The sequence below is a fragment of the Bacillus rossius genome, assembly GCF_032445375.1.
Source record: "Bacillus rossius redtenbacheri isolate Brsri chromosome 9 unlocalized genomic scaffold, Brsri_v3 Brsri_v3_scf9_2, whole genome shotgun sequence".
In the NCBI taxonomy this organism is placed as follows: Eukaryota; Metazoa; Arthropoda; class Insecta; order Phasmatodea; family Bacillidae; genus Bacillus; species Bacillus rossius.
The window spans coordinates 5331295-5352657 of record NW_026962013.1 but is presented as its reverse complement, the minus strand read 5'-3'; the positions used below and the strand labels follow the sequence as shown (position 1 = coordinate 5352657).

Sequence of the window (21363 nt, the reverse complement as noted above, 5' to 3'; positions counted from 1 at the left end):
AATTCTCTCTTCTTAGAATGAATTTAACATCGGATGATTTTGGCTTGTTTTTCTGTGTGTTTGTGTATTTATCTTCATTGTCTATTATTCTGGTTTTTCAATGACATCCAGTGAAAAACATCAATGGTGCGTGTCTGTAAAAATATTTTTAATCAATCTCCCCTGTTGAAGAAATAATTCAAATATCAAATCTGTGTTTTGTGACGTCACTGGAAAACTGTTTTTGCTCCGGTACTATCGACTTATAGTTAGCAACCGGAAAAATTCGCGTTTTCAATGACCTCTAGGATAGACTCCATGATCCTCTATGTAGCCTACTTGTGCAGATTACACCTGTTGATTGGCTACTGACTCGTGACACGTGTTAACTGGGAATCTTGTGATTCGATACTTCTTTTTGTCGGACTTTTTCATTGGTCCAGAGTCCTTCAGATAAACTGTGTCCCAATCACTGAAGCAGCATGAAAGGAAAATGTATTTGGATTCTAGCCTATCGCGAAATGAACCCGCGAATTTTCCAAGTCTCTACTTATAGTTATAGGCTGTAACTATGCTCGCATTCAGGGTCTCGCTTGTTAGGGCTTAAACTAGCTGACTCTTTGCTTGCGGCTGCTGTTCCTTTGTGAGCCGCAGACTGTGTGGCTTTCGATTAGGTTCCTCTTCGGTTGCTGGTTCCTCATTGGCGCAGAGAACGCTGCAATTATCAGATGCTGCACCAAGTTTCGCAGGTTCAATCTGACGCAAGATTTCCAAAACGAACGGGAACACAGCAACACTGGAACACAAAGTGACGCACAGCTGAGCCCAATGGATTTGTTGGTAAAGGCATTGGTCCTTAGAGCGGTCCGTCTATTGCTGTTTCAATACTGGAAGACATAACTTCTCTTCTTTTTCCATTGGTTGAATCAAGTACTGATCTTACCTGAAGGGCCTATCACCCTTTAGGCTCTCTGCTTCTACCTGTGCGTCTCTCATATTTTTAGAAATGGCTAACCAACTGGGCGCTTCTATCCACACACACAGTCCTGTTATGGACAATACAACGCCTATAGCACGGATGAACGAATGACAGATTGCCGTTGTCCATCATTGGTGTTTTATAGACAACCAGTGTAAACCACAAATGTCCATAACATTGTTTTAAACCAGTATTTATCATTCCAAGAATCAGTCTAAAAATTAATCTTGCAATTATGACAAAAATAAATTTTTTTTAACTTGAATTAGATTTATTTTATTTCTGGCAGCAGCGTTCTCATTAGTGTTTTTTTGGTCTGGAGTGTCAATAGATCTGCTCGAGTCTTTCCCCTTCATGAAGCTCCGAAGTGTAGTGACTTTTCCGAAGGGGGACTATAAACGTTGCATTTTACGTAAACTCTGAATATGGAAGTTAGTACTACCACGGGAATCATTGGATATATTCACAGTAAAGAACAGTTAAAACTGCTCCCTTTTTGTAGCTGTTTGAAGAACTTATAAACATTTTTTTCTTCAGGAAATTCCAGTTATTTTAAGTAATTTAAAATCTTTCATATTTATAGCTTACATCTAGGGCAATATTTGTTGATGTGAGAATATTAGAGAGACCAGATGTCCTGACAGCTACCAACGCGTGGTTGTGCCTAAAGCACACATATTACTGGACACAATCTTTTCTAGTTAACTTAATTGAAATCAAACCTTGGCCACAAATATTTTCCCAGCCTTTGCAATGGGATCGTATGTCAGTGAAAATAAATAAGAAAATCATTGTAGAGTTTACAGTTACAAATAGAATGCTGTACAAATGCAATGTGTGAAACGACAAGAAACAGATTATAATAAAAAAATAATTGAAGTTTTAATCAAATGAATAATTATTTAAATTTAATTAGGTAGCACGTATCTAATCAACAAGGAGATAATGAGTGGTAAGTATACTTTTAAAACTGCTTCCAACATATACAAAATTGAGCAGTCGCTATAGTTTTTTTCGATGAATCTCCACTAATTCATTGTTGTTTTAACAGTTTCATGTTCAGAGTGTGCCTGTAAACGAGATGTATGATTAACCTTTGAAAATATCGTGACACTGTAGAGTTTCACGAAGCTAAAAGACGCGAGCATATGTTTTTCGGAATGACACACCAGAACAGAAGAGACCAATGGGAACGCAGCTTCCTAATTGCAGGACGTCTATGGTTCCCCATTAAAAAAAGGCTAGCCTGGTTCATCTAGAAGCTTGCAGAACCATGTGGGCAGTGAAATAAACTAAACCAATTCAATTAGGCCTATACGAAGCAATCACATTAAATAAATTTTATAAATGGTTAATTAGGTATAAGCTATTTTTAAAAAAAAAAGTGTAACATGAATGTGAGTTTCTATTTTTTTTTAATCAATCGGATAGTTTTTGTGTTTACGGTTAGGTCCAAACAGGAGCGAAGAACAGAGAGTAGGTTTACGTGTAGCGGGAAACCACACTCGTTACCAGAGACCTCTAGTCGATATATGGAACTTGCGAGCATATCAGCTACAGCGGAAGTCAATTAAGTATAATTATTTTACACATACTCTTTCTCAAAACGGTCTCACGCACTGTATATTCCGCACAATGGTTATAGGATATCGGGTATAAAAAAAAGGAGATTGATATAATCACATCGCACACACACACTGTTAGACATACACCGACAGATGATTTGCGAACGTTAAAAATAATATTTCAAAAAGGCGTAGTGCATTTTAGCGTTACGGGGCCTATCTGTGTTTTATTTAAATTCTTTATTTTCTATAGTTTCTCTGTTGTACGAATAAAGCCGTTGTTTTTAACAACAAAAAAAACTTGTCTGTATGCGCGAAACATACCGAAGCTAAAAATATGTTGTTCACCAGACACGTTTTTAAGGGAAAACAACTGATCTAAGTTTCGGGGTTCAAGATATTATATAAAAGTATATGGATCCTTCAGGGTTTTTTTATATAAACTTGTGCAAGCCATAGAAAAAGTAATATGAAAATAAGAAAAACAAAAGCACTTGTTAATATTTATAATAATTTAATATGGATTTCAAATAAGCTGTTTGGTTGATACATTTTACGCTTTTAAATATATATTTTTTAAATTATTTCCTATATAGTTCGACAGTTTCGAAGCAATTTCGACTACAGCATTACATACACCCACATATTTGTGCAAATATTTAACCAGAGAAATCAAGCTAATGTAAAAGTTGAGGCAGGAGTAAAAATTTTATAGTTCATAGAATTTAAAATATTTAGGATACTTACTGCAGTGAAAGTTAGGTTAAATTTCCGTTTGATGAATTGGGCCTCAGATTGAATTCAAATAAATAGAACAATATAAAACACTCTCCATTAACCTACCCTATTGGAAATATTATTATTTTTAATGACAAAAGTAATTTTGTAAAAAAATATTTAGGTATTGCAGATCGGTTTAATATATTTTTAATAAATTTCATTTGTATTTAACGCTACAGATAATTCACTTATTATTGTAATACGTGTGTTAGTTTGTACCGTACATAAAAACTGACAAATTAAAAATAAGTGGTGAGACATAATTTTGGCAATTTAAAGCATTAAAGTAAATTGAGATAGCTGATGCACTGTGCAGGGCAGAAATAAGTACAGGCTTAAAGAGAATATATAAAATGTAAATAATATACGACAAAAAATTGTATTTATAATATTTGATCTGGTGATGAAGGATGGTGTCGAATTAAGATTAGTAGAGCTGCACTTAATTTGACTAAATCATAGACCACTCGTATTGTAAAATAGGAAACAATTAAACCGTTCCAAATGTGCTGATAAGGTAAGATGAAACACTTTGGATGAAATAGTAATAAGAAAAAAATGAAGTAGAACATTATGGTTAAAAAAATATATATTTTTGAGCTGCCACAACTTTCACAAGTTAAATGAATAATCAAAACTTATATCCGTACTCAATCTCAATGCATGAAAATAATAAACAAAAAATAATTGAAACGCACTCATTTTTGAGCTCTATATTCACTTCTTTAGAAATCAGGAGATTCAGACATTGGGCATCACAACTGTAGACAGGGATGTTTTCCGGGCTACAATGTGACGTAATTCACATTAGGATAAGGAAACAGACCACCCACACGTTGGACTATTGTGTATGGGACTATATGCAGTGGGTTTCATTTTCAGGCACGGAATGGCTTTCCATTGTCCACGTGTGGGACCTGAACGCCACATAGAGGTCCAGGACAATCACCAGGTCCCAGCCTTACGCCCTCGAGCGCCATTGCAGCCTTGTGGAGGTAAACACACCCTCATCACAGACGTTGTTTCTTCGAGGTCATTGAAGTTGTACCAAATATCTTAACAGGAAACAAAGGCCAATTAGCGTTGGCGAAGCGCGAGACAATTCACTGCATTGCGTTTAAGATGTTTTGCACTCAGCGCCGCTGGATGCCGCTACTGTTTACTAGTTACACGCACTTAATTGGGATGCCTCCCATTTCAGGTCATGATTTTATATTTATATTAATCACTGATCAACTTTTAGACTTTTTCAATTTTTTAACATTCACGAAATGAAACATATACTTTTTGCATAATTTGATGCCAAAGTTACATTTTTAACGTTCTTGAGTTGTACAAATAAGGAGAAATTAATTTATTGCAGAACTGAAACTTTTTAGGTTTAACTGCAATGCCACAGGCTACTTCATGATATGGTTTGGATTTCTATCACAAAAACTAATTTAATGTTTCTTGGCTGTCAAAATTGTAACAAATTTGAGAATATTGTGTATTTAAGATTTTTCAAGTGTATTTTCAAGAGTATTTATATAAATGAGGTTATGTTCCCGTTTGAATAATGTATTTGCATTATAAATTATTACATTATTATTTTAAATTAATAAATTCGAAGTAACATTCAGTATATTTATTAATTTTCTTTATTAATTTTAATTAGTCTCAATTATTATAATAAATTAATAATTACGCTTTATGCACGTGAATACTGAGTATTTATTTAATTTTTTTCCCTTTGATTGAATTAATGATTTTTCAACTTTTTATTATTTTATTTCTATTAATTATTTTCATGCAAAATTAAAGTTAGTTTTTTATCACTCCAATAAGTATAATTTCTAAAGCACAGACATAAGTACACGCACCCATTATATTTAAGTAGTGAACATAATTTAATGGTATTTGTTCAAACATTAACCCAATTGGAAGTTTATTAACATCGCTCAGTTGTCGTGCAGGTGGTTCAGAAATAAATGTGAACTTAGTAATCCTGTTGTAGTTTTATCTCACGCATAATCATGCCAAAATAAACATTCAACCTTAAATTTATGTCTATAAAAGCTATTTGAGGACTAAAATGCCTAATTATTTCTATCGTTTTTACTAAACAATATGACAAAATCCGTAAGGAGTGATCCCATTAATAATTTATGCGTTAGTAAACTGTATTCCAACAACACCCTCTTCAAAAGTATTTGTGTGTAGTTTTTTGGTTGAAATAAACATTTAGTAAATTTAATAAAATCCTAAATGTCAGTAAATGAGACACTAGAAAATTAAAAAATATATTTTTTACCTGTTACTTGTGTTGAAACGAATCACAAAACAATGTACGCAACAACAACAACAATGTTGAAAACATGTAGGCCTCTATGCTTTATTCTAGGCTTACGACATAAAATTACAGTGCACTTGCCGGACAAAAATTTGTAATATTTGCTTAAAATCGCTTTATTGTTGCAGGTATTCCATCAAACATGGACATAGTTGATTTCAAAACTTGCCTTCGCCCGACGACAGTCCTCTTGCAGCTGCTGGGTCTTGAAGCCTTCAGAGAAACCACAGAAGTCCAAGACGACGGCTGCAGGAAGATTGTTCTCAAGAGATCCACCAAAGCCACGGTCTGGAATTTCGCTGTCGTGACAGCAATCGTAGGTCTCCACCAATACGATCTGTTTTATTTCCTGAACGAGAAGTACGACGCGCTCGGGTTCATGCTGACACTCTCGCACCTGGTGGCCGTGGGCGAAGCGACCGTCACGGCCACAGCGGGGCTGGTGGGGATGTCCTTGAACGTCGGGTCCAGACAAGAGATGCTGAGGAGGTTCGTGGAAGTGGACGAGATCCTGCTGGGGAAGTCCCGGGACTGCTACGGCAAATGGGCCAGGTCCACAACGGTGCTTCTGACGGCGGCGTTCGCCGCAGTCCTCGCCGCCGCGGTGCTGGATCAGTTCTTGTACTCGGGAACCTCGGCGGAGAACCTGAACTGCATATTCGGCCACCTGAGGGATTACATAGTCCTGATGATGTCGGCCAACTACGCGAACATGGTGCTCCTCGTCCGACAGAGATTCGTTCTTCTGGACAACCAGCTGCGGGATGTTCACCGCGAACAGAAATTGTATCACGGAGGTCTTTTCCGTGAACGCGGATCTTCAGGTTGCTACGCCATCCGCGGGAGTCGCAGAAGAAACGCGGTGCCGGGTGGCATCAGTTCCGGCGGTTCCTACGCGGAGAGAATGCTCGCGGTCAGGACGGCCTACAACTGCCTGTTCAAGATCGCTAACCTGATCAACTCCGCGTACGGGGTGCTCGCGCTGTTCAACGTCGCGTCGGCCCTGGTGCACTCCGTGTTCAGCGTGCACGTGTTCGCGCGGGGTCTGTCGGCGCGGGGGGAAGACCGGCCGGCGGTGGTCTCCCAGGGGCTCGCGTGGCTGGGGATCTACCTGGGGCAGGCGGCGGCCATCGCGTGGGCCTGCAGCGCCGCGGAGCGCGCCGCCCAGGCACCGGGGGACACCGCCCGGGCGCTGCTGCTGGACCCGGGGACTCCACCGCGGGCCCGCCACCAGCTCAGGAAGCTCTCGGACCAGATGGCCGGCTCGCAGGTGGTGTTCACAGCTGCGGGGTTCTTCAGGCTGCACCTGCCGCTGCTGCCCGCCATGGCCGGCGCGGTCACCAACTACGTGCTGGTGCTGCTGCAGCTAGGCCCCCCCGAACGACTCACCAAGTGAACCGGCCGCCCAGTTTGTTGTTTTCGACGCGACAACGTCTAATAAATCGATGAACGCCGGCTGCACGCACGAAAAAACTGTCCCGTAACCAGAGACCTGCAAAAATTCGCGGATTCATTCGGTGATACAGGCTAGAATTCAAACACATTATTATACCTCTTAGATAAAATTTTGCTATTTGGCTTACTGTTCATCCTGGACGAATCTTAAACCGGTTATAAACCCTCAACCGAAGAAGGATCGAATCACAGACAAACCAACCAGCTGAGACGACTTGTCTTACAAGTCGGCAGCCAATGAACTTGCGTTATTTGGCCGTAGCGTACAGGGGTATGTGCAGTCTGTCCCGAAGGCCATCGAAACCGCGAATTTTTGCAGGTCTCTACCCATAACGCACATTGTCCCGTTACGCTGTGTTGCGTTACGCCCATTGTACGCTTGCGCCACTTCTATCTCTCTTCCACTCGATTGGAACAACCATCGATTTGACTTATTCGAGGCACATTAAACTTTAAACACTCCCATTCGTTTCCTACTTTTCCTATCATCGTCCTATCCTTAACAGAATAACACAGATTGGAAGAAGTTAAATAGCAAACATGTATAAAAGATATAGTTAAAATAATCTCTCCGTTAAGGTAATAAACATATTTGAATTAATGAGTTCAAATAAAAGTAAATTTATCAATTAAATTGTAGATTTCATTTCACTCCTTTGTATCCATACAAAATAGTGATAATTCAATAAAAATGATTATTAAATTTTATTCATAAAAGTATGCAATCATATCATCAATGTTTTGTTATGACGTCACGTTAAACTTTCGTCCGTAAACCGACTTTATTTTCTTCATGCGCGAAACTCCATCACAGAATGGTGTGTACCGATAATCATTTGTGTAAATTTAACACATACTCATGCTGCGTCAGTGATTGCATCACAGTTCACCTGAAGGACCCTGAGCAAATAAAAAAAACTAAAAAAATGGGGTTGTATGTAAAGTCTGTTTACGAACGATAATTTTACGTGATAACGTCATAAGAAAACATTAATGAAAAATTGCATACTTTTTAATTTTTAATATTAACTACAGTTTTTGCAAATTTAATTTAAATAATTTGTTTAAAAACAATCACGATCAATTAGTTATAAAGCCCGCCTTAACCTGTTTGATATTACAGAAGATTTTCTCGCACGGTGGTTGGCCGGTTCTTGCACGCTCGGCTCAGGTGGAACGTGACAATTTGTTTCGTGCGTGCAGCCAGCGTTTATCGATTTATAAGACGTTATCACGTGAAAAAAATTTTAAAAAATAAGTATGAAATCACAAGCTACCCCTGTTAACAGGTGTCACGAGTCAGTAGCCAATGAGCAACTACACAGACTATCGTGCAGTCCACGCTAGAGATCGATGAAACAGAAAATATTTATTTTTTTCTGTCCTTACTCAGATGTGATCCTCCCATTGATACCTAAATGTTGGCATCAAACATGTGTAAAAGTTGTCGTTCTACAGTAGCATTTTAGTCAGCTTCCAGTGATGTGCCTGTATGTTTTCGCACACATTTCTTCATTAATTTAGACACTAGTACTACCGTTATTGTACGAGTATCTTTTAATTCTGTTCTATTCATACTAACGATTTTTTTGTGAACTAATTTAATATTTCAGTAATTTCTGACATATGGTTAACTCAGAATTTCATTACGATGTATTACGAAAAATTTATCATGGATAAATTTGTCATACTCTATGTCGTTTCGGGTTGGTTGTGTTAGTAATAAGAGTGAATTGCAGCGTAAGAACTGTCGAGTAAGGCTAGAATATGTGAAGCATATTGTAGTTGTTTTAAGATGTTAGAGCAGGATAAGAAGGCTTAGAGAACTAAGCCAGTCTGTTGACCAGTTTCATTTGTACTGAAAGAAACAAAATGTTTCATTGTGTATATCTCATAAATTGTAGCCGGTGGCTGACGAAATTGAAGCGTTACCTAGTAAAACAAATAGGAGCGATGTTACAAAATATCAAAACTCTCACTGGCTGAATATGTGTTTCTGGACATAAACAAGCTCATTTTGTCATCTACATGTTCAATATTTGTTCTATCATTAGATATATTATTAAATATCAACGGAATTTGCAGCCCTGCGTATTTAAATGATTTTATTAATTTGTAAAACGTGCCACAATTACACTGTAATATAATTTTTGTAAATGGAACTGAAATAATCATGTATAATTACATAATATTTTTTTTTAATTTGTGTATTTACAAGAAAGCAACTGTATCGCTACAAAAAAATATATTCGCTGTAATACTGGGTTCGGATTTTTGCCATGGCAGTTATGCTATGTGTTGTTCACTGAATATATTTCCACACATTACTAAGCATAATAAAAACAAATAAAGGTCACGATTTAAATATTCCCATATATATTTTTCATGCTTGAAAAAATACACCAGTGTATAAAATGTTATCAAAATGTTCAATTATGCGCCAAAAGGCGACAAGAAATCTGAGGTATTGTTTCAAAAAAAAAACCTATGTCACATACGCAAAAAGTGGCGTCAAATTGTTCTCTGTGGGTTGATGTTTTAAATCTTCATTCTTATTTTGCGTTCTTGAAATATTTTTTCCCCGTGACATACAGTGCAAAATTGCATTTGCGTATGTTCAAGAAATTGTATTAAATCAAAATTCTCCATTGCATGAGTAATTCAAAGAACGTTAATTATAATGCAATTAAACTACTATCATGTGTTGATAAGTGAGTTTTAAAAAAAAGAGACATGAACGTATTAATTTCGGTATGTTATTTTTTGACGTGATAACGTCGTATAAATCGATGAATGCCGGCTGCCCGCAAGAAAAAACATGACTCATTGTCACGTTCCGCCTGAGCTTAGCGTGCAAGAACCGGCCAACCACCGTGCGAGAAAATCTTCTATAATATCAAACATGTTAAGGCGGGCTTTTTAAAAGCAGCAATTTAAAAAAAAATTATTATTTATTTGTCCAATTTCGTCATTTCAAATTAAAAATGTATTGACATTGATTTGATTTCAGTTTATTTCTATAACTAATTGTTCGTGATTATATTTATACAAATTATTTTAATTAAATTTGTAAAAACTGTAAATAATATTTGAAAATTGAAAAGTATGCAATTTTTCATCAATGTTTTCTTATGATGTTATCACGTAAAATTATCGTCCGTAAACCGACTTTACAGACAACCCCCCCCCCCCTTTTTTTCTACCTCTGCGGTTTTTGTAATATTCTGTTCGGGCTGGGTGAGGGGCCAGGGAAAGAAGATAGGAAGTCCTCGCACATTAACCCGGGTCTGCCGCCCGGGGAAATGAGTGTTTCCTCGCTACAGCCGCGTGGAACTGCACTTTAATCCCGCTCCAGGCGAGAGAAGGACATCTCAGTTTCTCCAAGGACCTGCGGGAACAATGGCTGATGGCAAGGACTCTCTATCTCTCTCTCTCTCTTGCGAGCGCGGTGCGAACAAAACAACATCCTGCGAGAAGAGAGACTTCGCCCTCTCGAGTCCCTGGATCACCCCCCTGATGATGTCAACTGCAGGGTCGGCCGAAACGTCGACACGTCCGGCGACCGCCAGACAATATGGCCGAGAAATCCCTGCGATCCTGTCCCACAATCGCTCACGCGCATTTAACGAACACGCCGAGGTGGAAAAGAAAAAAAGTGCCTAGAATAATTTCAGAACAATTTCCACCATCGTGTTCACGAGAAATCTTGTACCGCACTTCGGTACCAGAAGTAAATTGATCTGCATACATAACACACTACAGCTTAGTTTATAACAGTTTCCGAGTGTCGTGGTAGCAGTCGAATTATCGGTCTCTACTGCGACAGTCTCTATCTGGTGTAGATACACTGTTACAAGATAGATTTCAAAGAAATACTACCTATTGTAGTCGTTACCATGGTGCGACTTTCAGAAAAATATTTACACGGGTTTTTCGTTTCATGGACCATCTCAACTCAGCTCAATGGTTTTTGGGATCAATGGACCATGAAAGAAAAAACCTGTACAAATTTTCCGAAAATCGCACAATTGTAACGGCTACAGTAGATAGTATTTCTTTGAAATCTACCTAGAGACCGGAAAAATTCGCGATTTCAATAACCTGTAGGACATACTGCATGATCCTCTATGCACGCGAGAAAATTACATTTGCTCATTGGCTACTGACTCGTGACACCTGTTAACTGGGAAGCTAGTGATTCGATACTTCTTTTGTTAAAGGTTTTTCATTGGCCGAGTATCATTCAGATAAACTATGTGGCCTAATCACTGATGCAGCAAAAGGGCAAACGTTTTTGGATTCTATAATATCCTGAAATGAATCCGCGAATTTTTCCGGTCTCTAAATCTACCTAATAACAGCGTATCCACCGCAGATAGAGACTGTTCCAATAGTCAGTCAGTGTTAGAGGTATTATTATGTTTATGGAGAGGAGGGGAAACCTTAACACACGCTTCCACGCTTGCACTCGTAGCTGATATTCTGAGTGGTTATGAGTTATGCACGCATACTGGCTCCTAACGGTTTTTCGAGCACAATTTCCAGTCAGCATTCGAAGGTTTTCAAGTATCCACGCACCGACCACAGGACTGCTACCTAGCGGGAGTGTCCTCGCGTGATCTGTGAGGTTCTGCTTCGCAATAAATGTTGCGCTGTCGAAGTTGACGTATGTTTACCAACGCAATCTGCACTCGTCAATAATTCATAACCCGTCACAGCAGCTGTTGCGACCACCAAGTATTCCTTTTTTTATTATTATTTATCTCTCTCTCTCTTTCTCTCTCTCTTTCCTTCTGCCACGCTTCGTTCTCCGTCAATGCGCTAATGACTTTTTCAACTCACAACTCACGTTGCTACAAAAAAAAATAGTTCGACTAAAAAGCAGCACCCGATGACAAAATGTCTACATATTTCATTGGAAATATCCCGCTCGATCGCATTAATTGATGAACAGAATTTCATTAGCGCCTCCTATAACTAAGCACTCTAAATCGAGTAAAAATAACCAGTAGGTATTAGGATGTCTGAAGTATTTAACATTTTTTTTTTGCTTTTAATTTTCACTAAACCCGTACTGACACATGAATTAAGGCTTGCTGCTATATAAAACACAGTTAACATCTAAGTACGTAGCATAAGTGAAAGAATATTTTTCGTTTCAACTATTTCTACATTCTCTTTCTATACAAAATCGTTTTCATTGAAATATACTATAAAATTATTTAATATATTTATTCAAATTTATTATTAGAACAGTGAAGAAAGCGGATGCAATGAATTATGAGTTCTTGGAGCGCTGACCAATTGTGGGTAAGAAATGTTACATTTTGTAAAAACTTACCTAAAGGTTTTAATGTGTATAAAGTTCGGAGTTCTGAACAAAGTAAAAAAAATGGGTACGTGTACTTTGTACGAACGTTAGAAGTTATACTTACTTAGAGTAATAAAAAACCAACTTTAATTTTACATGCAAATAATTAATATAGAAATAAAATTATAAAAGGACTGGAAGAATATAAGTACAGTTGGATGTGTATAAATTCAATCGGAATAAAAAATTGTTACTAAAGACTCAGTATTAAATATTTATATAAACATGTATATAAAATTAACCATAAATTTAGCAAAATAATCGAGATAAATTTGAATTAATAAAGAAAATCAATAAATACGTTAATGTTAATTATATTTATTAATTTCACTTTATTAATAATAATAATGTAAAATTTATAATGCACATAAATTATACATACGAGAATCTAACAATAACTATATAAATATACTTTAAAAAACTATAAACACAATTTATATTACTAATATTCACAATAAACAAATGTTTTTTAATTATATGGATCAGTATTCAATATCAATCTGTTAATTTTTGTTGCATGATGCGCCCGCATGGTAAAAATGCATTCTGATCTATTTTTCATGACGCACCTAAAGAATTATAACTTTAAAAAAACACTTTGATGCTGAGGAAGTGTTAGTGTTGAAGCTAAAACAGTTAGTGGTTCTGACTTCCCTGTGTTTAATTAACGATGCAGGAACAATCGCCGAATTGCTCACGGACCGAGACTGCTGAACATTTTGCTGTTTCTTGCCTAGAATAAAAAAATGGCTCACTTAGCTCTGCTGGATACGAGGTTGTCACACTTGGACTGAAACAAGACGAGAGGAGTAAATAAGAATGATAATCACTTTTTTTCTCTCTCTCTCTCTCTCTCAGCAGAGTACACGCTGTCATGTCGATCAAAATGCCAGCAAGCAAAAAAGGTTTTCACCCGGAAGAGAGGAAAAACGCAGTTGGAACAACGTTTGTTACTGTCAGAGATTTAACAAGCCGGAAGTTAGGCACAACTGTGAAATAATTAATTATTTTATCAATCACCCAGCGGAAATGCTGTATACTCCCGGATGCCGATTAAACGAGATCTGTTTGGATGGAGCTAAAATATGCGTGCACTGGCACGTATTATAGTTAGGGACCGGAAAAATTCGCGGATTCGATGACCTCTAGGATAGCCTCCATTATCCTCTGCACTTCTCAAGTAAACACGCTTGTTCATTGGTTACAAAATTGTGAGTCGTCTCCACTGGGTAGCTTGTGATTCGACGCTTCTTTGGTCGATAGTCTCTCATTGGCCCAGAAAGCTCCAGTTAAAATTTAAATTTCAGCCTATCACAAAATGAATCCGCGAATTTTTCCAGTCTCTAATTATAGTCGTTTCTTGCAATTTAAAAGATCGATAATATTTTTTTTTTTTCAGATTTACACTGTATGTCATAAGAAATCTCAATACAGAAAATTGGACAAAATTAGCTGATGTGTTCGTCTGTGCTGTCTGTATTTATTAGTTAGGTTCGTCTGCTTGTTCATCGTTTTTAGGTAGATTTCGAAGAAATACTAACTATTGTAGCCGTTAACATGGTGCGACCTACGGAAAATTATTATTTAGTTTTTAGTTTCATGGTCCAAAGAACCTAAAAACATTCGTCAACTCAAAAGTTTATACAAATAATTTTGTCCAATCACTTCCAAATTTATGTATAAAATATAGTAATGAAAAATCTCGTTCAATTCCGTTAATGGAGAGGTTTATTGGAAAACATAAAAATAACAACCATGATGTAATATCACAGCCGTTGTAACGTATTATAACACGTAAGAGCAATACCAAAACTTTTGTCTTAATACATTTTTGATGCGACCAAACCGAAACTGTAAGGGATGGAAAAAACATGGGTTGGAGGACAAAAAAATTAAAGGCACACCATCGAATATCTAAAACGTTTTTTGAACTTTTTCTGATACTACTGACAATTGCAGCAAAGGGTGGATAAATACGGGTTGAAAAAAAAATTCATATCTCCTTTAGTTAGTCCATCAAATCAGTTCAAATTGTTTGTTAATATTTTAACTTATTCTAAAACTTTAGATGAATCATGCCATTATCGCAAGGGGTTGCAAAGACCTGGAGTTGGAATAAGAAAATAAATCTGTCACATACACGATCGTAATATCTAAAAATTGTATTAGCTTTGAAGACAATTTTTTTTTTTTAGATTTTGGAAACTAAAGACACAGTGTTTAATGCTTAAATATAAAGGTTCAAAAAACATCGGTTAAGCTGGAGCAATTTATTTATAAAATGCAAAACTCCGCGACCCCGTAGAAACCCCCGGAATGGCCACCGCATTGGGAGCCCAAGAAAAGAAACGGGCTCCCCATTTGGAAGCCACCTGGAAGGTTTTCTTTTACCACCCACCGTCTCTTTGGTAGCCTGACATTTTGCAAGCGATTGTATTCATACCAGAAAAATTCCGCCATTTTGTATGGGCAAATCCACCTTGGAGGAGCCGGGGCGCGAACCCGGGTCCTACAAATCACAAGGAAGGCGATCTACCCCAGAGCCAGAGTGGTAGAGCGACTGTCGGAAGTCTGATTAACACTGTCAAGATATCATTCGTTCGCGTTTACTGCAGTATGGTTTTTAATTTACACACGCTAACTTTTGTCAGTTTGTAAAAGTTACCATGGACGTATAAAGACAAATAAAATAGGAAAATATTGTTTCCAAACGTTAAAATACTAATACTTTCTTATTTTTTATTAAACCCAATGCGGTTCTGTATACTAAAAATTATTTTTAATAACAGGTAAGTACCTACTAAAGAAGATATGTTTCTTTCAACCCTTGTAGTAATGGTTGCTACAAAATTTTACCTAAGATAATGGTAAGGTGTTTTAAACCCCTTGCAGCAATGTTGGTCATAGAAAAAAATATTTTACCATAATGATTTTTTTTATTTTACCCCTGTTTATTTCAACCTCATGGATCAATGGATCGTCTTATCAAAAATGGTTTTAGATAAAAATTATAAGATTTATAAATAATTTGAGCAGTTACGGAGTTATGAATTTTTTTTTTTTTTTGCCTTCCAGCCCTTGTTTTTCAACTCATTGCAGTTATGGTTGGTCGTATTAAAAATTCATTTACACAAAATGTTTTTGTATTACTCCTACGAGTTATATACGTTCATACGGATACGATGTTCTTAATAGCATGGAAGACTAACCGATTTTCAATTTTAAAAAAATTCTCCTTACTCGGCTTTTGCCCTTTAATGAACACGGCCGTTCGTAATAATTTGTGAAAAAATTAATATGAACTTTTTACAATGAAACAAAAAATATAAATGTTATTAAAATTATGTTTATTAAATAAATGTGAAATTTTATTGCAATTTAATATATTTTATGGCCTTACAACTGCGTATCTTTCATGTTATTGCTTCATCTAAACAAAGGAAATATGACAGGGGATCAGTACGACCTGGCTTAATTGTTACATATTTATTATTTTAATTACAGATTCCCTTGATTATTGCATGCGATTAAGTTCTTAAGTACTATGCTGTCATTGAAGATTTTAATGGACTCAGTAAAACATGAAAGAATCAATCTCAGCAATCAAACATGCACTGCAATACAGAAATAAAACATGGCGCATCCACAAAAAGGACACATCATCACGTGAGTAGAATATAACACATAGAACAACCACCAACAGAACCACATTACGATAGTTTTGATACAAATTAACAGCATGTAACATACAATAAAGCAGAATACAGTGACGATGGTAAGAACGAAGCAAATATGAACACAGGGGACGCAACGAGATTTAGTAATTAATACATGAAAGAGAACACAACCCAACTTTTTGGCGTTTAAAGTTCTATCACAGTTGAGGTTGAAGTTATCATAAAAGGTTGACTCAACAGAGCTCAAATACTCAGCTACGAGCAGACCAGATATAAGCAGACATACGTAACCCAAACTTAATCTACAGCAAATTCGTTCTGTTTCACAATATTGGTTTGCTCGTGTAAACTATATGCATAAAACATAAATATATAAGATAAAATTTTAAGTAACAATAAGGTATTTTCGAAAACAGCTAAATAAAATTATTATAATGATATACCGAAAAATTTAAAAACTCTAACATATTTTAATTAACTTTGATGGAGTTTTAAACTGTCTTTGTTTAAGTTATTTTGGCTTCCAGGTACACGCCTGTCCAAGTAGCTACATTCTGACATTTCAGCAGATATTTTAAACTCCGTCTTCACAGATAAACGCCTGCTTTCTTAAGTATTTTCAATGTATTAGCGTTAGGAGGATACGTAGGGTTACAATATAATAAAATATTATCTTCTGTAAGAATTTAAGTAGGTTCTTTAGAGAATTTCTAATGGCATGCAGAATTGGAGCTGTTAAAATTCTATCAGGGTATTTCTTTTACTAAGACCCTATCAGAATCATCGAATACTCCTGAGTATTAGCAGGTTTTGTTTCCTGAAGTCACATTTTTTTTCCTGTTAATTCTGGGTTGGTGTTTTACGCTAATCAGTGGCAGGACACTTCAACAATATCTTCGACTTGTGAATAACGCGCCCTGCTGTGTAGACTCGCTGCTGACGAGACGTACAGTTAAACACTTTCCTGCCAAGTAAGTCAAAGTTCGCTGAGATGTCAAGAACGCGCGGCTGGAGCAGGGGAGGAGTGTGTCGACGCTCGCACGGCAGCTGGTCTGCTCGGGCCACTCACCACTGGGATGTCACTCAGCAGCACTCAGCGCCGGACGTCTCTCAGGGTATCAGGGTAGCAGTTCCCCCCTCGCGTGCGCCGCTCTGCCGGGCCACCTCGCCTGGACTGCCGGCAACCCGCAGATCCGCCGCGCTCCGCGGGACAGGCGCCGTGGCCAGGGGCGCGCGCCCGCGCATGCGCGCCGCCTCGCAGGTGTGGCGGCGCGGCGCGCGGTGTCGCGGGGTTGGTCGACGCCTCTTGACGTCATCCGGGTTCGATCCCCCGCGAGGGAAGGAAGTCCGCGCGTACGGATTACGTCAATTCCATGCCCACTGGCTGGCAGAAAAGGTCAATAATAATATTTGTAGGGACCGGAAAAATTCGCGGATTCAATGACCTCTAGGATAGCCTCCATCATCCTCTGCACTTCTCAAGTAAACACGCGTGTTCATTGGGTACTTAATTGTGAGTCGTTTCCACTGGGTAACTTGTGATTCGACGCTTCTTTGGTCGATAGTCTCTCATTGGCCCAGGGAGCTCCAGTTAAACCGCGAGTCAATAGCAGAACCAGCAGAATTATACACGTGTTTGAATTTCAGCCTATCACGAAATGAATCCGCGAATTTTTCCGGGCTCTACTTATAGAAAAGACTCACGATCCTCTATGTACTTGTGCAGATTACACCTGCTGATTGGCTACTAATCCATGACGCCTGTCAACTGGGATGCTTGTGATTAGTTATTTCTTTTGTTGAGAATTTTTCTTTGGCTTTGGGTCATTCAGGTAATCTGTGGTCCAATAATTGAAGCAGCGAGAAGTTGAACCAGTTTTGATTCAGGCCTATCGCGAAATGAATCCGCGAATTTTTTGGGTCTCTAATAATTTGGAACAGGAAAAAATCGCTGATTCATTTATTGATATGCAGGGGCACGCGTATTTCACGAAAATATTCCGATACCTGCTGAAAGTTAAAACACTGTACCGTCGTATGTGTTTCGTGATTGGGTGAAGTTTCTTTCAGGAACAATTATTTCGTTACAACACCAATCACAGTAATCTAGTGCGGAAGCAAACGCGTCCTGAGAGGCTCGGTCAAACAAGGCAACAACTTCTCTCACAGACGGCCTCCAATCAAAAGGCAGAAAGTGCTGGTGCGGGTATGGCTTGTTGCAGTCTAATAGGCGTTCAGATTTTTACGCGAAAAAATGTCTGCCCCTATTGATATGTTAAAATGCGAATAATTATAGATCTGCGCTGCTTTTAATATTGGTTCACTGTTGATCTGGAGGACTCCGGGCCAATTAGAGACCATCAGTCAAAGAAGTATCGAATCACAAGGTACCCAGTTGAGACGCTTCTCAAGTCAGCAGCCAATGAAAAAGGGACTTTCGCCCAAGTAAACAGAGGATCGTAGAGTCCACATCCTGAAGGTTACTGAAACCATGAAATTTTCCGGTACCTAGTAATCATGTATGTACATTCTAGACGTTTCTCAACCATAATGATACAAGTGTAAATCTTCTTGGTTCAACACCCATAACATTAAAGTTATTAATTTCAAAACTAAGATGCGTGATGTCAAAGAACAATTGAAATACCTAGAAATTTAAAGTTTTTTTGTAGATTTATTTTTCTCTATGTTTCGTATTTTCTAGTTGTTTGTTTATATTTTTTCGAGTCTTTTTTTGTTTTTGTGATTTTTGTGTTTTGTCGTTTGGTTTCACTTTATTGTGTGTATGTATGGTTAATTTTATGAGAGTGTTTTTTTTTTGTTTGAAACGACAGCCTGTTTTGGACTGTATGTCTGGCAATAAACAAATATTTTGGTGAGTATTAGGGTATTATGTATTAAGTTATTTATTAGATTTCCTCAGCAGCTTCTTTAACAGCATTATTTTGCTTCCCCAATAATAATTTGCACGGTGAATTCACACAACACGATTTTATAGCGAAAAACTAAATTGTGTTTTAAGTGCAGTAGCTGTTCGCAGCGAGAAGTCGCGCTCATTCAACTCGACCACTAGCCTACTAAAGAAATAAAATTTAAAACTGTTTAAGGCTACGGATGTGACCAAATGATGAGCTTTTCCGCCAACTGAACATAAACATTTAACCTATGTAGCTAACTTAAATCACGTAAACAACATAAAGGCTGTATTCTGCCATCACCGCGTAAAATAACATTATATTGTTTTCCTTATTGGCTTATTAAATATTTCAAAAATAAATTATATATGCATTATGAGTAATAGGTATTTATTTTATTGCGCTTTTGAAAAGGCTCACTTTTATACCGCTACGCGTATCTTAAGAGGGAGATATTAAGAACCAGAATTATACGTATTAAAAATTTTAACGTCATACAAATGTATACCATGTAAGGACTCTTTAACTCTGAACCTACACTGCGGATGACGGCGTTGTAACAACTGGCGCGCAGGGACAATGGACCCAAGATGGCGGCTGCAGAGGGCGCGGGGGGGGGGGGGCCGCCGCAGTTGTGTTGGACTTGCGTGGGGAATTGTGGCGGGGGCCAGTTGGCAGGACTGCCGCGGGCTCGGCGGGGAGCAAACAGCGGAGCATCGTCGGGGGGTAAGCCTTTTTTTTCACAGATGAGAGAGCCAAACGCCCGATCGTGCATCTTCGGTTTTTTTTTTGTTCATTGTAACTCATGATAACTAATGGTTAATTAGGTTAGGTTAGCTACATTATAAATACTTTAAAACATTGTGGACGGTTGATTTGGTTAGGATAGCTACATTAAAGATATGAGATGGAACGGGAAAAAAAAGCGAGCATGAACTTCGGGTAACTTCGGGTGTGGCTCTCTCGTCTGTGAAATGAAGGCTTCCCTCGCGGCTCCAGGCGCTCCGTGGCTGGCCAATCAGGGCTCTTCTCGTACAGAGCGAGAAGCGATAAGCCACGGGGCTAGATGTCGCGTCCGCGCAAGAATTTCCCAGTTCCGATTGCCTATATATTATAACAGTTTAATCAATTATAACAATAAGGTATTTTCAAAAACGCAGCCAAATAAAATCGTTATAATGATAGCCCGAAATTTTTTTAAATCTCTGACAGATTTTAATTAACTTTGCTGGAGTTTTAAACTGTCTTTGTTTAAGTTATTTTGGCTCCCATGTACACACCCGTCCAACTAGCCACATTCAATACATTTCAGAAGATATTTTAAACTCTATCTTCACATATAATGGCCTGCTTTGTTAAGTCTTTCTCTCGGTTCCCCAGTTCTTCAATAGTTAATACGCCCCTGAATCTATTTATGGACTACTTGTGTTGCCGATGTCGAAGATTCGGACTGCAGCTTCATAATTATCCTTCACGGCTTTGACAGAACATATATTTACCTATTCCTCTAATTCATAAAACAATTGCACAGAGCTCTTTAGAATCTTTGCTTTCAAAAAATTGTAGTTATTATTCCTGAAACATTAAAAACAAAAACAAAAATATTTTGCCCAAAACATTGAAATTATGAAGATATTTCTTTAATATTTAAGTCAAGTTTAATATACTGTTGTAACTTATATACTTGTGTTTTTTCCTTTAAAACATAATTTTTTGGAATTTTATAAATGGAGATTTTATCCAAAAATATATATACTTTTTCTTGTATTTAAATAAACTTTATGAAAACAGATGTAAAATATCCGAAGTTATTTTTATTTTTTTATTTGTCAACTGTTAAAATTTTTAAAATGTTTGTATTATTCAAACTACAGCGCTTTTATTAAAGTGACTAGCTGCACTCACACACAAGCTTGCCTTTGTGTGAGCGCTAATTTTTTCTGTCCATTTTAGTTTATGATAGTCAATGCGTAAAAAAGGAATAAAAATTTAATATCATTAACTATTGCTGTGAGTCGCATGCAATGATAATTTACATTATGTCTCTACTGCTTCCCCTGTCGCCATAAACTGGAATTACTGCGTCAGTAACTGCGTTGAATTTTACCCAGCGGTAAACAAAATTTATCATCCAGAAAATTGCAGTAATTACTGAAAAGTATGACTTTTAAAAAATAATCTACATCTTGTTTCCCAGATGAAACCGTAGACTGTGCCTTGCGTTGCTGGTTTTATATCATCAAATCATAAAATGCAAAAAAAAAAAAAAATTGAAGAAAACCGTCGAGGAAAAATTTCCTCAACACCGAT

General features: G+C 37.4%; 1 protein-coding gene across 1 annotated transcript in view; it reads right to left on the bottom strand.

Moving 5' to 3' along the window:
- The window catches only part of LOC134543132 (synaptotagmin-15-like), a 101672-nt gene extending 84358 nt beyond the window's left edge, over positions 1-17314 (bottom strand). The window contains exon 1 of the mRNA XM_063387970.1: positions 17208-17314. The gene's annotated coding sequence lies outside the window, so the exon portion shown is untranslated. The remainder of the gene's footprint in view (positions 1-17207) is intronic.
- Between the last annotated feature and the right edge of the window lie 4049 nt (positions 17315-21363).